This window comes from Setaria viridis, chromosome 2, assembly GCF_005286985.2.
Source record: "Setaria viridis chromosome 2, Setaria_viridis_v4.0, whole genome shotgun sequence".
Lineage (NCBI taxonomy): Eukaryota > Viridiplantae > Streptophyta > Magnoliopsida > Poales > Poaceae > Setaria > Setaria viridis.
In genome coordinates this window covers 1,414,844-1,429,314 of record NC_048264.2, presented here as the reverse complement: position 1 = coordinate 1,429,314, position 14,471 = coordinate 1,414,844, and positions in this window count along the sequence as shown.

Sequence of the window (14,471 nt, the reverse complement as noted above, 5' to 3'; positions counted from 1 at the left end):
AAGACGGGGGCGTCGAGCGATGCTGAGTCGGGCAGATGCAGCTTTGAGGAAGCTGGGAGGATTTTGAGAGCGAAGCCGGGAAGCGCAATGACTGGGAACGACAAGGGAGCGCCAAGTCACGGAGCCTTTGGAGAGCGTGATTTGTGGAGCTACCGGGTGGCTTAAAAAACGTGACCCACAAATGACCCAAATGTAAGGATGTGTGAGGGTAGATGTGTAAAGTGCGGAAGCTCGACGGACACTATAAAAGGGGAACCGACCCCGATGTAAATTTTCACGTTCCACATTTATTGAAGTAACGGTTCACATTCCCTTGTGTTGCGCTAGCTTCGTTGTGCCTTATCTTCGCAAGGAGCTGAGGCCCAACATTTAGCGCCCACCGTGCTTCAGGTCACCAAGAAACCATATAAGAAGGACAGAAGAGAGCCACTACGCAAGCCGAAGTCACAGAAGAAGGACAGATCATTTCGACAGAACCAGCCCAGCAGGTCCTGACAGATAAGGAAGAGCGATATAAGAGAATAGAAGATGTCTTAAGAGCGAGGTCACTGAAGGCAGCTTCCATCCAGGACGACACCAATGAGGACCAACCGCAACCAGACACCGAGGATAAACACCCAAGTGACTTAGAAGACGAATTAACCTCGGTCCTATGACAGCTTGAAGAGGTGAAGAGGCAAAAGGAAAGATTCGCACAGCAAATCCAAGCTCAAACAGAAGCAGCCAACAGGCTAGCAATGTTGAACGAGGTAAAAAAGCAGTTCGAAGAATTATAGCAAGAGTTACACGAGCTTGAGAACCTCCAAGGCACGCCACAATAGCCAATGCCACCACCCAACCAAGCTTTCAACTCCGGCTCCGAAAGAATCATTTACACTAACCCCGGCTTCGGCCAGCACAATCAGCCACCTGCGATGAACATGTGCATGGTAATCGACAAAAGTTCGCCGTTGTCAATCAAACTTCAAACTGCACCTTGGCCGGCAACATACAAGCCAGTGACTCTACCGAAGTTCAATGGACAAACAGATCCGTGCCAATTCTTGATGAGTTATGAGGCCGCCATAGCTTCGGCCAGTGGCAACGATGTTATCCTCGCAAAATCATTCATCATCGCTTGTGAAGGGGCAGCACTGAACTGGTACTCGCTACTCCCTCCACATTCGGTATGCAGTTGGATAAACCTAAAAACGAAGCTAAACCAGAACTTCCAAGGATTTCATCAAGCATTAAGCGATGAGGCTGATCTCTTTCACTGCAAGCAAAAAGATAAGGAGCCCCTCACAAGCTACGTCAGAAGATTTGTTCAGCTTCGGTCGCAAACACCACGCGTGGCTGACAGCGTTGCGATCTCCGCTTGGGACTCAACCTAGGCCCGACAGCCTCGAAGTTAACACGAAAGAAACCGGCAAACATGGAGGCCTTGTTCGCGGAACTGGAAAAATACATCAGGTCAGAAAAAGAAGGGTGGCAGAAAGAAACAATCAAAGGCTTCACCCTACAACCGCAACCAAAATTATAACCACAACCAAAGCTCTAGCCACAGCAAAAATCACCACCAACACCAAAGTCATAGCCATCACCAAGCCAACCAAATCATGGCAATTGAGGGCAATCAGCACCCAAATCAAGGCCACAACCACCAGCAACACAACCGAAGTCACAATAACTTCGGTAACGGCCAACAGGGGGCTACTCAGGACCAGGAAGAGGGCGAGCCAGCACACCCCTGAAGCCAACCAATCACAGGCAGCTGAGACCGCTGTACTGCACCTTCCACGGAAAACAATTAGATCATGGCACGGATTGGTGCCCAATGACGCTCGACGTCAAGGCTAAAAAAGAAGCCGAAAAGAAGGTTGTGGAGGAGGCAGCAATGGCAGCAGCTCAAGCACCCAAAACTATTCACCACACCACTTTCTTCACACCCCCGCTGTATTTTCCAAACCAATCCAACCTCGCAGGCTTCCACCAGCCAGTAACCTGGCAACCCTCACCTTATTTCCAACCCCACTTCTCACAAGCTTTGCCAAACCAGGGCCAACCGCAGCCACAGCCTCGCCATGAGATACCACTACCACCACCAAACATACCGAATGAAATCCCAAAAGCCGAGCTGAATTCACCAAACAGCAACCCCAAAGCCATCCCAACCTATGGCATGATAATACCAATCTCTTGAGGATCTTCGCAATCTGAGCTTCTTGAAAATAACTTCAATGCCATACCAACCTTCAGCATGATCATGCTAGTCACCGGTGGAAACTCCCTCGAGTTCGACAATAAGAGACAGAAGCGAGATTACTTCAGACAGATCAACACAATCATCCCTGATGGGCCTCCCACGAAGCCAGAATGGGCACACATGCCAATAACATTTACTGAGGAGGACTTCAAGCTCAAAACTGCTTCGTACAACGATGCGATGGTGATTAAGGCAATTATAGCCAACTGGGAGATAGGGAATGTATTGGTTGATACAAGCAGTTCTACAGATATCATCTTCGCTAACACCTTTCAAGAAATGAAGATTGATCCTCACCTTCTCGAGCCGGCCGAGGTTACCCTACTTGGCTTCGGTGGAAGGCTAGTGAGAGCCTTGGGAAAAATCACACTACTAGTCTCATTTGAAAACCTTGACAACGCTCGAATGGAATGAATAACCTTCGACATGGTCGAAATTCTCTATCCCTATTTTGCCATCCTCGGTCGGGGCTTTATCAACAAGTTCAACGCAACCATCAGGCATCTGTTCCTTTGCATGAAAATACCAGCTCTGAAAGGAGTCATCACTGTGTATGGAGATCAACAGACAACAAGAAACATTGAAAAGGTCACAACTCCGGGCCAGAAGAATGTTCATCACTTGGCCAACCAGACCGAAGCTGACCAACAAGAAAAACAAAAGCCCTATGTTGAGCCAAAGAGGGACAAAGAAAAGATTAAAATTAGCGTAGATGGAGAAACCAAGAGGGTGTTACTGGACGGATACATCGCTGGCAGATACATCACTATCGGTGCCAACCTCAAGCCAGAAGAAGAGCACGAGCTAGTTGAATTCCTCAACAAGAACAAGGATGTCTTCGTCTGGTTGGCAGGTGACCTCCAAGGAGTGGACAGAGAAATCATTGGGCATAGCCTCGATATCATGCCTGGCGCGAAACCAAAAGAGTAGAAGATGAGAAAGATGTCTGACGGAAAGGTTCAGGCAGTAAAGTTAGAGGTGGACAGGCTGCTCGAAGCTAACGTAATAAGGCCTATCCTCTACCTAGAGTGGCTGGCAAATACTGTGCTAGTAAAGAAGAAGAACAAGAAATGGAGAATGTGCATTGACTTCACAGATCTTAACAAGGCTTGTCCCAAAGATGACTACCCACTTGAAAGAGTAGATAAAGTCATCGACGATGCTGCTAATAGTGAGATGCTCTCCTTGTTAGACTTGTTTTCGGGCTACCATCAGATCAGAATTAAGAAGGAAGACGAGGGAAAGACAGGCTTTGTAACCCCATTTGGAACATTCTGTTATGTAAGAATGCTAGAGGGGCTAAAAAATGTTGGTCAAACTTTCTCAAGAATAATAGCCATCATCCTCACCAAACAGCTTCGCAGGAACATACTTGCTTACATTGACGACATAGTCGTCAAGAGCAACCGAAGGGCCGATCACATACGCGACCTCATGGAAACCTTTGCCAACCTCAGAGCTGGGAACTTAAAATTGAATCCTGAGAAGTGTGTCTTTGGGGTCCAAAGAGGCAAGGTGCTGGGATGCTTAGTCACAACCAAAGGTATTCAAGCCAACCCCGACAAGATTCAAGCACTCCTCAACATGAAGGAGCCATCTTCGATCAAAGATGTTCAGCAATTAACTGGGAGAGTAGCTGCCCTCAACAGATTCATCCCCCGTGCTGCAGAGCGCAGCCTACCCTTCTTCAAGACCATGCGAAGCTCCAAAACTTTTCATTGGGGGGTTGAACCGAGCAAGGCCTTTTAGGAACTAAAAGATTATCTGCAGTCCATGACCAAGCTGTGTCTGCCAAAACCGAAGTCGCCACTATTATTATACATCTCAGCCTTGGGTACCGCAGTCAGCGCGGCCCTCATCCAGAAGAAAGAGTTTGAGGGCAAGCTTAGGCAAATTCCAGTATATTTTGCTTCCTGAGGCCCTCAGTGGCTCGAAGCTGCACTACTCAGAACTAGAAAAAAATTGCCTATGCGGTGGTCATGGCAGCTCGCAAACTGCGTCACTACTTTGAGGGACACAGAATTATAGCTGTCACGAACCAACCCCTCCAAGATCTTTTCTACAACAGAGAAGCTTCCGGTCGAATTGCTAAGTGGGCAGCCGAACTATCAACATTTGTGGTCGACTTTGAGAGGAGAAACTATGCACTCTATTTTCCTTTTGGCAAAGTTTGCATGCCAAAAGTAATTGTAGCATACTATTCCTGAAGATGATGATCAATTCAACAATTATCAGCTATACTTGATCTTAGGGTGATAAATAAATATCAGCCATGTAAATCTATGTACTTCCTTTAAGCATGCTCTAGTCATACTTTTCTAAATGTATAGAGATAATGTATAAGTTTGAAACGATGGATGCTTTTAATATTTCAAATAAACTGTTATAAGTAAACCGGAGAAACTATGGTACTCCACGGTTTGCTACAATTCATAGATAGCTGAATAGTACAAAATACTCCCTCCAACTCATATAATTCACTACCGGAAACAGTCAATTTGCTGAGTGCAATTCTTCGGGCACTCACAATTTCTTTGCTGAGTGCTACGCGAAAAACACTAGGCAAACCCCCTCTTTGCCAAGTGCCGCAAAAAAACACTCAGCAAAGATGTGGATTTGCCGAGTGTTTTTTTGGCACTCGGCAAACAAGGTCTTTTTTTAACTCAGAAAAGGAGAAAAATAAAACAAATTTGTAATCTGGGACACTTGGCAAAGCTCCTATCCTATATCAACTCCCGATCCGCACCCTCCTTCTCCCTCCTCCCTCCCCTCCTTCTCCCGCCGGCCCCCTCCCTCCCACCCTCTCCCGCCAGCCCCCTCCTCCCCCCCTCCCTCTCCTGCCACCCCCTCCCGCCCAACCTCCCCTGGCGCCGCCGCCCCCTCCCAACCGGTGGCTGGGCGAGGAGCGGCGACAAGATCCCATCGGCTGCATCCCGGCCGCCCGTTCCCACATCTCCCCACCGCGCGCTAGGCTCCGGTGCTCCGGGCTTCGGCGGCAGCTCGAGGGGAAGGGGCTTGGTGGTGGCCAGATCCGGAGCTCTGCGGCGGCTCGAGGGGGTGGGTGGGGCTCGGCAGCGGCTAGATCCAGAGCTCGGTGGCGGCTCGAGGGGAGGGGGCTTCGGCGGGATCCAGATCCGGGCGGTGGTAGCGGCGGCTCGATGGGAGGGGGCTCGGCGACTGCACGCTCGGGGTGGATGGAGCTCTGGTGCGGAGGGGGCTCGGCCGCCGCGCAGCTCAAGGGGGCAAGACGAGCTCATCGAAGGTGCGGCCGACGACAGGTATGTAGGTGGTGCCGGCGACGGCATGAAGGTGGTGGTGGTGGCGGCAGGCGAGGTGGGTGGGTTTTTTTTATTTTTTCCGAAAAATATTTGCCGAGTGTCAGTTTAGCACACTGCAAAATCTTTGCCGAGTGCTGGACAAAAAACACTCGGCAAAGAGCTCTTTGCCTTTAAAATTTATGCCATGTGATGTTTGCCGAGTGTTATACTTGGCAAAGCCTTTGCTGAGTATTTTTAGGGATTTGCCGTGGCACTCGGCAAACCTACTGTATCCCGTAGTGATTAATCTGACATTGCATAGTTTATTTTTGAACTAGTCAACATCAAATAAATCGATACGGAGGTAGTATATCTTAACACCTCGCTCTAATATAATTTGGTTGTCGCAATCATCCCAATGACGACCAGGTGGAAAAGAAGAATGGGCATCTCAAGAGCTCTTCTCCGTTAAAAATGAAACATATTGCAACCAAATCGGAAGATAAATTACAATATTCCATGAAAAGAGATAACAAATGTGAAGCAATGGAAACCAAATATCTCCCGTTAGTGTTACCAGACCCACTGACGAATCCTTTGAAAGGGGTCAAGTATTGACAGTTTATGTACTTGCTTGGTACGAGGAAGACTAAATGATCCATTACGAGATACAAAATCAAATCGTGCATGCCTCGAAGCCCTCTTTTCGACCTGGAACAGCTTACATTGTTTTCTAATTCACGCGTTGTTGCCAACACTTCCAAGTTTTAACTCAAGCGTCATTGACTCCAGCACGCTTGCATTCATTACAAAGAACTTGGCAAATTCAATATCCGGCTTCGTATCATGAAAGTATGCTAGCACGATCTTTCTCAGACGGATGTCAAGAGTACCGATAGGTTACCGATACTTATCAGACGGCTTTTTCCTCCCTATCGTGTGTTATCTAGAAAGGCAAACCCAACATAAAATTGGTCAGCCTAGCTTTCGACATAATACTAATAAGCGGCCAAATTAAAGATCGCAAAATGCACACTCTATTGTTGGTTCAGAGAGTCACCTCCATGTGCAACTTCTCCAAGAGGGGAAAGCACTTCATCAAGTTAATAACCACATCCAAACAAGGTGTCATACGAGATAAAGCTAGAACGCTCACACTTGGTACCACTGTCGTCAAGCTAGCAACAGTCGATCCGTGAGTGAAATTAAGCATAGAATTTACACACAGCTTGATCAGCCAAATTATGGAACATGGATCCATCATGAATGAAGGTGAGAAAAATAACTATGCCCCTATACCTGAAGAGCCATTGGAAGAGAACTCGGTATTAGTACTAGTTCATAGGGTGCATATCTCCCGAAAATGCATCCGGGATTAATCCATCGAGATAAAAGGCGGGGGGGGGGGGGTCTTTTATCACGGATCTCTCAAACAGGATATAAGACCCCCTTTTAGTCCCCGTTTCTAAAACCAACCGGGACTAGTGGGGCTGCCACGCTAGACGCTGGACAGACCCCTTTAGTTCCGGTTGGTGTTACAAACTGGGACTAAAGTTCGTAGTTAACCTTTAGTAGTTGACAAGTCTTTCTATAATGAAATCAATCAAACTAGTATTTAAACGAATCAATTAAACTATTACTTAGCTTATACAATTAGCTAGTATATGTACAATTCTTAATTAGTGTGTGTGTATATATATATATTACAATTAATTCCTAGCTAGCTAGCTATATAGCTCTAGGATCTTCCCGTCAAGGTCTTCCCGTTGAGGTGTTGCTCGGTGCTTCTTAATTTCATCCACCGTAATGAAATTCTCGTAGATTTATCACCTCGTCCACCAGGAATCCTACGAGACTTTTGCATATTGTGTCTATTCTTTTTTTTCTCCAAGATCTTGTCTTGAATATTATGCAGAATAATTAAATATAAGGAGCTAGAAAATAATTAGCTATTAATAGTTTTATTTTACGTACTTCCTATTTTTCCAACGGCGTCAACTTGGCCTTGTGTGATAGAAAACTGTGCATGTTCTCACAGACATAGTACCCACATAGATTATTCCCTTGTTCCTGTCTTAAGCACTTCAGTAGGAAAAAATAAGTTATAAAATATTCGTCATATAGAATGTACAAAATATGCAAACTTCATACATACAGGGAAGTCTGTGTCCTATGTAAGTTTTTCTTTGAATGCACCTTGGCGTCGTTTTTTGATGAATTGTCTCTATGCCCTACGGATTAAAATAATGAATGATACAATGTTCAGCGAAAATTTAGGAAACACACTTTTGTATTGAGATAAAGGTCCAGAATTATTAATTACAAGTGTAGGATGTCTTGAATCTCTTGGTACTCCGCTAGTGGTTTCCTCAAGGAATCAAGGACAGTAACTCGGCTTCTATCAAGCTCAATTACTATTAGGATTTAGTGGTAACTGTGTACGTAAATATGCATTAATCAGATAAGGAAAAGGAAACTATAGACGGTATATGTACAAACACTTACTTGAAGTTGTATGGAAGTAGTATGTTGCTCTTGCCACCTTGAAGGTCCAGCATATTGAAACATTCCACCAACGTTTTATCTGTAAAATCTCGTAGTTGGGTTTGGTTAACTACAGACAGATCCATGAAGCCAACATGGAGGTATCCTTCTTGTTGGCACTCCTGAATTAGCAGCCTACATAAAAAGGAAGACAAAGTTAGTAGGGTGACGCATGCATAAAAAATAATGATATGGTCCAAAATTTGCATATAGATAAACGTATAGTTACAGAGCCCAGGCGCTGATGAGAGAGACATCTAGGGCATCTTGATGGTACACTTCGTATATATCTTTGAATTTGAGCCAGAGGTATTTCTCGCCTTCACCGTAAAAATCTATCGGTTTTACGTTAAGGCCGAACATGGAAGTCTGGTCGGCGGACGTCTTCATGTACCATTCATGGAATTCGTACATCTTTGGTGATAGACTCCCTACCAACTCAGGCCTTACCAGAGACTTTCCTAACTCAAATGTCCATCTCGGTTGAACTCGTTGTGAAGCAGCTGGCTGGTGACCACCTAGATATATACATTCATCAAGTCCCACTCCCAATTCTTCCATGAATTTCAATACTTGTTCTTGTTGAGACAAGGGCATTGCTGCTATCCTTGTAGCATCTCCTTTTGGTAGATGACGGAGGCGGCGATCAACACTACTTGAAGATGACTTTCCTTTTCTTTTTTCCCTTTATTAATCGCCTCCTTGGCTGAATCTAACATCTGAATAAAAAATTGTAATTTATTTGGATCAACTACTGGTTGTGGCTCCATCTCCCTTGCTTTTTTTCTTCAGCCCTTTTCCTAAACTTCTCCTTGCATTCTGCTTGGATTTTGAACCAGCATTCCTTGTGAGTCATTGCATCCCAGCATTCCTCAGGAGTCACTTCAGGCTCCTTATTTGTTTTCTTCTTTTTATGTGCTGGCTTGGGAGCCGGTGGTCGCGACTTCTTAATAAGTGGTGCTCCAGGTTCCTTGATCGGGGCTCCAGCAGGTTCCTTGATCGGGGGTGCATGTTCCTTGATCGGGGCTGCAGGTACCTTGCTCAGGACTGCTCTTAGTCCCGGTATCATCGGTGATCGGGGAGGGGTGTTGTTGTCGTCAACGTTGCTAGGTGGATGTGGACATGGAGACTTTGATCGAGCATGCATTGACGGTCCTGGTGCTGAAGGTCCTGATGGTGATGGTCCTGGTGCTAACGGTCCTGGAACTGACCGTGGTGGAGAAGTTGGTCTTGACACTTGAGGAGATGGTTGCGGCTCGAGTTCTTCCAAGAGCATTTGCGCCATAGAATGATGCCTCCTTGAACCGCATCTGCTAGTGTCCTTTCCCCAATACCTCCCGGGAGCTCGAGCTCATAGCCTTCATATTGGCTATCAACGAGCTGCTCTACCGAGACACTAGCATAGCCAGGTGGAATCTCCATGCCATGGCTCGTCTGAGTTGCCCAGATTGGTAAGGCACTCGCGTACGCTACCTGTACATATAGTAGAAATAAAGATGTTATTAAACTCCAATCACGAGGCGTGGTGGCCGGATCGATGGATTGAGAAGATTATTGCATAAATATTAATTATGTATAAGAGTATATCTTAACAGTCAGGTTGCCGACCGGTACATGCAGCTCACATGAGGTGCGTTGCCTGATGAAATCAACAGCGAACTGTTGCTGGTCCTGTGGATTGGGCTGTGCTCCTGATTGGGAAAGGGCCACTTGACAATTGACTTCGTCATGCATTCTTTGTTCTACAGAATGCACTTGAGATTCTAGGTTGCACCGCCAGCTCTCCTCAGCCCGATCCTTTCTTCGCTTGTGGCTTCTGTACGAGTCGCTGTCGTCTTTGAAATCGTACTTCCACAGAATGATCCTGAACCCACGGACACGTCTTGGGTGCTCAGGATTCCCGAGGGCCAATGTAAGCTCATCAATTTCTCGGTCCACCTTCAACCTCCCAGCCTTAGCATCTTCAATGTTCTTGACGAGCTATTCGCCGTCCAGACGTATTTCCTCAGTCAAGATCAACGTCCCATCCTCTTGGCTCAGTTTGCCTCCATGAGCGAAAAACCAATTTTTAGCTCGTTGGCTCCACTCATGAGTTGCTGGTACGATACCCCGATCGATCAGGTCTTGTTCCATCTTGCGAAATTTGGACACTGCTATTTTGTAACCACCTTGCCCTAGATGATGGTGCTCCTTCTTCTGACTAGCATTTGTAATGTTGGTGTCAACTTTTTGCATATCGAAGTTGCTCCTCTTGTAGTCGATAAATGCATCCCAGTGGCCCCTCAACTTTGGATATTTGTTGAAATCCAGAGTTTTGTCCTCCTTAATGTACATGGCAACTAGCATCTTCTTGAAAGTTTGAAATTGTGTGGCCATCTTCTTCAGCGTCCACGCTTTCACATCCTTTTCAATATATCCATCGGGAAATATGAAATGTTGCTTGACCTGTTCCCACAACATATCCTTTTCTATTTGCAGGAGCACGTCCGGATCATTTCTTTTGCCTCTCCATTTTTTGAAGTTGATGAGCATGTTGTCCCTTACAATTGCCCCAATCTAAGGCACGTACTTGTTTGCCACATCGTCAGGAGCAACCAGCCTGCCGTCTTTTGACACTTCTGTGATCTGTAGCTTCCGCATTCCATCCATCACCATGGTTCGACCTCGGGTCTTCTTAGGGTTCGTCGATCCAGAAGGCTAACAGTTCAAGATTTGTTAATTAGTACATAGTAATAATGAAGAAGACCTTGTGGATGGGAAAACGTTATAAATGATATATACCTTTATAACATATACCTCGACGGTATCTTCCACCGCGGCAAGGTTTTGCTCGGGCTCTTCATCACCATCGGTGGACATGTTGAGGTACGTGTCCGCCTGGTTACCCTCTTCTTCGGTGTACGTTATGTTATCTCAACCAGCAATAATGTCCTCCAGCATAAACCTTGCATTCTCGTCGTCTGCCATCTCAAGTTCTCAACTACTCCAAAAACACATGATATCATAATTACATGTACGTTAAGGTATATAAATGAAATCATAGAAATCATAATTAAGTGTTTATTAATTTCTATGAATTTGTACCAAATTTATTCCAGTTTCCAAACATTATGTTTATACCAAATTTCTAGTAATTTCCAATGTAAAAAACATAATTTCATAAGGACCAACAAAATTTAGCGATTATGCAAAAATAAAAAAGTCACAAATTTCAGCTCATATTTCATAAGTACATGCCCAGGCGTAAGTGCAAACATAAAAAAAATCAGAACTCATAAGATAAATCATAAGTCATCACTCACAGTTCATAAATCAAAAGTATATAAGTTCGTAACTCAGTCAGCACAAGGGAATTGCCCCGGTTTTGCACTTTGACTGTGCTGCAGAAACAAACTTCCCTGTCTCCCTCCCTCTGACTTGCAAATGATATAATCCCAAGTGAGCTGCACTGGTTTATCTATGCATGAGGAAAGAAAAATATAACCAATGCAACTAACCCAACAATTGAAAATTCAAAAACGCCCCAGAAACCCCCAACTAAGACTAACCCTGCAGCATCGCTCAAGTGTTGTCCAAAAAGAAGTAATCTTTTCTAGACACACGGGTCATCCTCGATGATGAGTTGGCATATCTTGATGCCTCCACAAGAATGGCGCAGCCCGATACTTCTAATGGTACTGGTGGACACGATTCTGATGCAAGAGCAGCCGATGCTCTCAGTTAGCATCAAGCTCTGCTGGACATGACAGCCGGCAAGCAAGCCTCAGGGTGATGCCGACATCCGTCGTTTTTTTAGTGGGGGCTCGACAGGCATTTTTTATTTTCCAGTTGGAATGGTCCAATACAGTGGTAAATTTAATGGACTTACAAGCTACCCAAACAACCTTTTTAGTTTCAAATGTAAAATTTTTTGGATCTAGAATTTACACTGGTTTTGGTCATACAACCAGGCTTCTCCAAACAGGGCCTTATGAAATAGCATACACCAACATGGGCTATCATATCATTGCAAGGTTTCAGTACGTGCATTGGCACACAGTCACAGCATACCGCACCAAGCTCAGAGGGGCTTTAGATCACAAGGTACTAGTAGCGGTTACTTCCTTGACAATGCTAACCGTCAACTTTTGCAGCAGTCCCAACCGATTGAAAAGTCAAATTACAACAGAAACATCAATGTTCAGATCCCTTTGAACTCGTGGATTTCTCTTCAACGAGGAGATGAGTTCCATGGTTTTCACGACTCGCCACAAATACGAAAGCTGGTGAGAATGCAGTTCGTGCCTGAAACGAGGACCAAATCTTAGTAAAATTAACAAATAAAACATCATTAACTGAAACGAGGACCAAATCTTAGTAAAATTAACAAATAAAACATCATTGTCAGAACCTCTGAACTCATGAATTTCTAGTTTTCAGATATGTTAGCAAAAGCTAAGAGAAATTCCAGCAAGTGTCCTACTCAATCCCCTACTCAAAAAGTATGACCAAGGGTGAAAAAACCCACTCCAGCGGGTCCCTACTTGGGTCCTTGCTCTAGGGAGGATCCTACTTTTCCCCCTCTTCTCCTCCCACGGGTGGCTAGAAAGGTCCCTACTTTTCTGTTGCAGTTGTTTTCCTCCCGCTTGCCTTGCCTTTGCTCATACGGCCGGAGCACCGCCGCCGCCCGAGAGCTCCGCCGCTTCCCAAATCGCAACAGGCAGTCATCTCCTTCTCCTCCTCCCCGGGATCTACCTTCCCAAGAACGCCACCATCACGTGCACCTCTTCCTTGACATATCTTGGCCTATGTGGTCGCCGACATAACCTAGCCGAATCCGGTCAAGATGCCCATGCCGCTCTCCCTCAAGCTCGCGATGGAGCTCCTCCTGGGCCGTCCTTGGGTGTGGTGCCCCAGATCTCGCGGGGACGAGGTGGTGGGAGAACTCGAGCTTCGAGCAGCGGTAGGAGAGCTCAAGGCTGGAGCAATGGAGGGAGAGCTCTTGGCGGTGGCGGAGCTCATGCTCCTATCGCGGCTGGGCAGACCGCGCCGGCTCCAAGCACACCTGCTCCCACCACCAGCCAAGCTCTCCCATGGCCCGGCCGAGCTCGCCGTTTAAGGCACGCGGTGGTGGAGGTTCAGGCGACCCATTTTGGTCGGCGGAGAGGCAAGAAACACCCTGAGCTCGTCAATCGAGCAGAGAGGAAGAGTGCCGGACAGAGAGATAAAGAGCAGAGGAAGAAGACAGATGAAAGGACACTGACAGATGGACCATACCTGTAAGACCAATAGTAGGGGCTGTTGGTGGAGTTTATGGTGAAAATCACAGCCCCAGAAAATTGTAAGAGCCTTTTCTGTAAGAGCCCCTACTCAGAAAAGTAGGGACCTCAAGTACGGACTATTTCTGGAGTTGCTCTAATGGATTGGAGAAGTATGACTTTTATTGCTAAAATGACTCTTGTTTTACTATTTAGTTTACCGCAAAGAATGGTGACTAAAATTACTACTGAATCTTCAGGTATGGTTCTATCAATAGCTCATATACAGAAGCCATAAACTTCAGGTCGGTATGAATAAAACCATTAAAAATGCCTAGGGCAACTAGCAGACCAGGAGTTGGTGTGCCAAGAAATGCAGATGTAGATTGCATTCCATCACTTCCATGTTGACTCAAGTCTTAGAAAAGAAAAGGATAGCATTACCTCCAAGTCAGGAGAAGAGGGTTTTTATGGTCGTCGTCGTCCGATCACGAAGCTTTACAAAGGGGTCAGCTATTGACAAATCATGTACTTGCTTCGCAAACAGAAAGGAAAGCATTAAAGAGAAGCTGTTTTTAGCCACAAAATCAAACTGTATGACCCTTGAAGCATTTTTTATTTGGAGCAGTGCATTCTGTCTCTCAATCCATGTGGGCTAGGATTTTGATGAAATAACTCAAGCCTTATTGACTGTAGCATTCTCGCATTCAAAACAAAGAACTTGGCAAAGTTAAAATGTGATGTGTTGCCCCGATAGTTTGTCAACACAATTTTCTTCAGACGAATTTCAAGGGTACCAATAAGATTCTTGTATTTATGACACCAAGTATTTTTCTTCCCTCCATTCTGTGTCTGAAAAGGCAAAATGAACATGACAATAGTAACGACCTAGCATTAGAATGGAGGAAAAGGAATGCAGATGACACCCTATTATGGAGGAAAAGTTTAATCACCTCGATGTACAGCTTCTCTAAGCAGGGGAAGCATTTCAACAAGTTAATAACCATATCCAAACAAAGATCCGGCTGGATTAAAGCTAAGACCTTCATGCTGTGAACCACCGTCGTCGAGCTAGGAATGCATGATCTCTGAGTAAAGCACATAATACAAATAAGTTTAACATCATGATCAGACAAGGGGACTTTGATCCGTTTGTTCGAAAAAAGGGTCCTGGATCCGTGACGAATA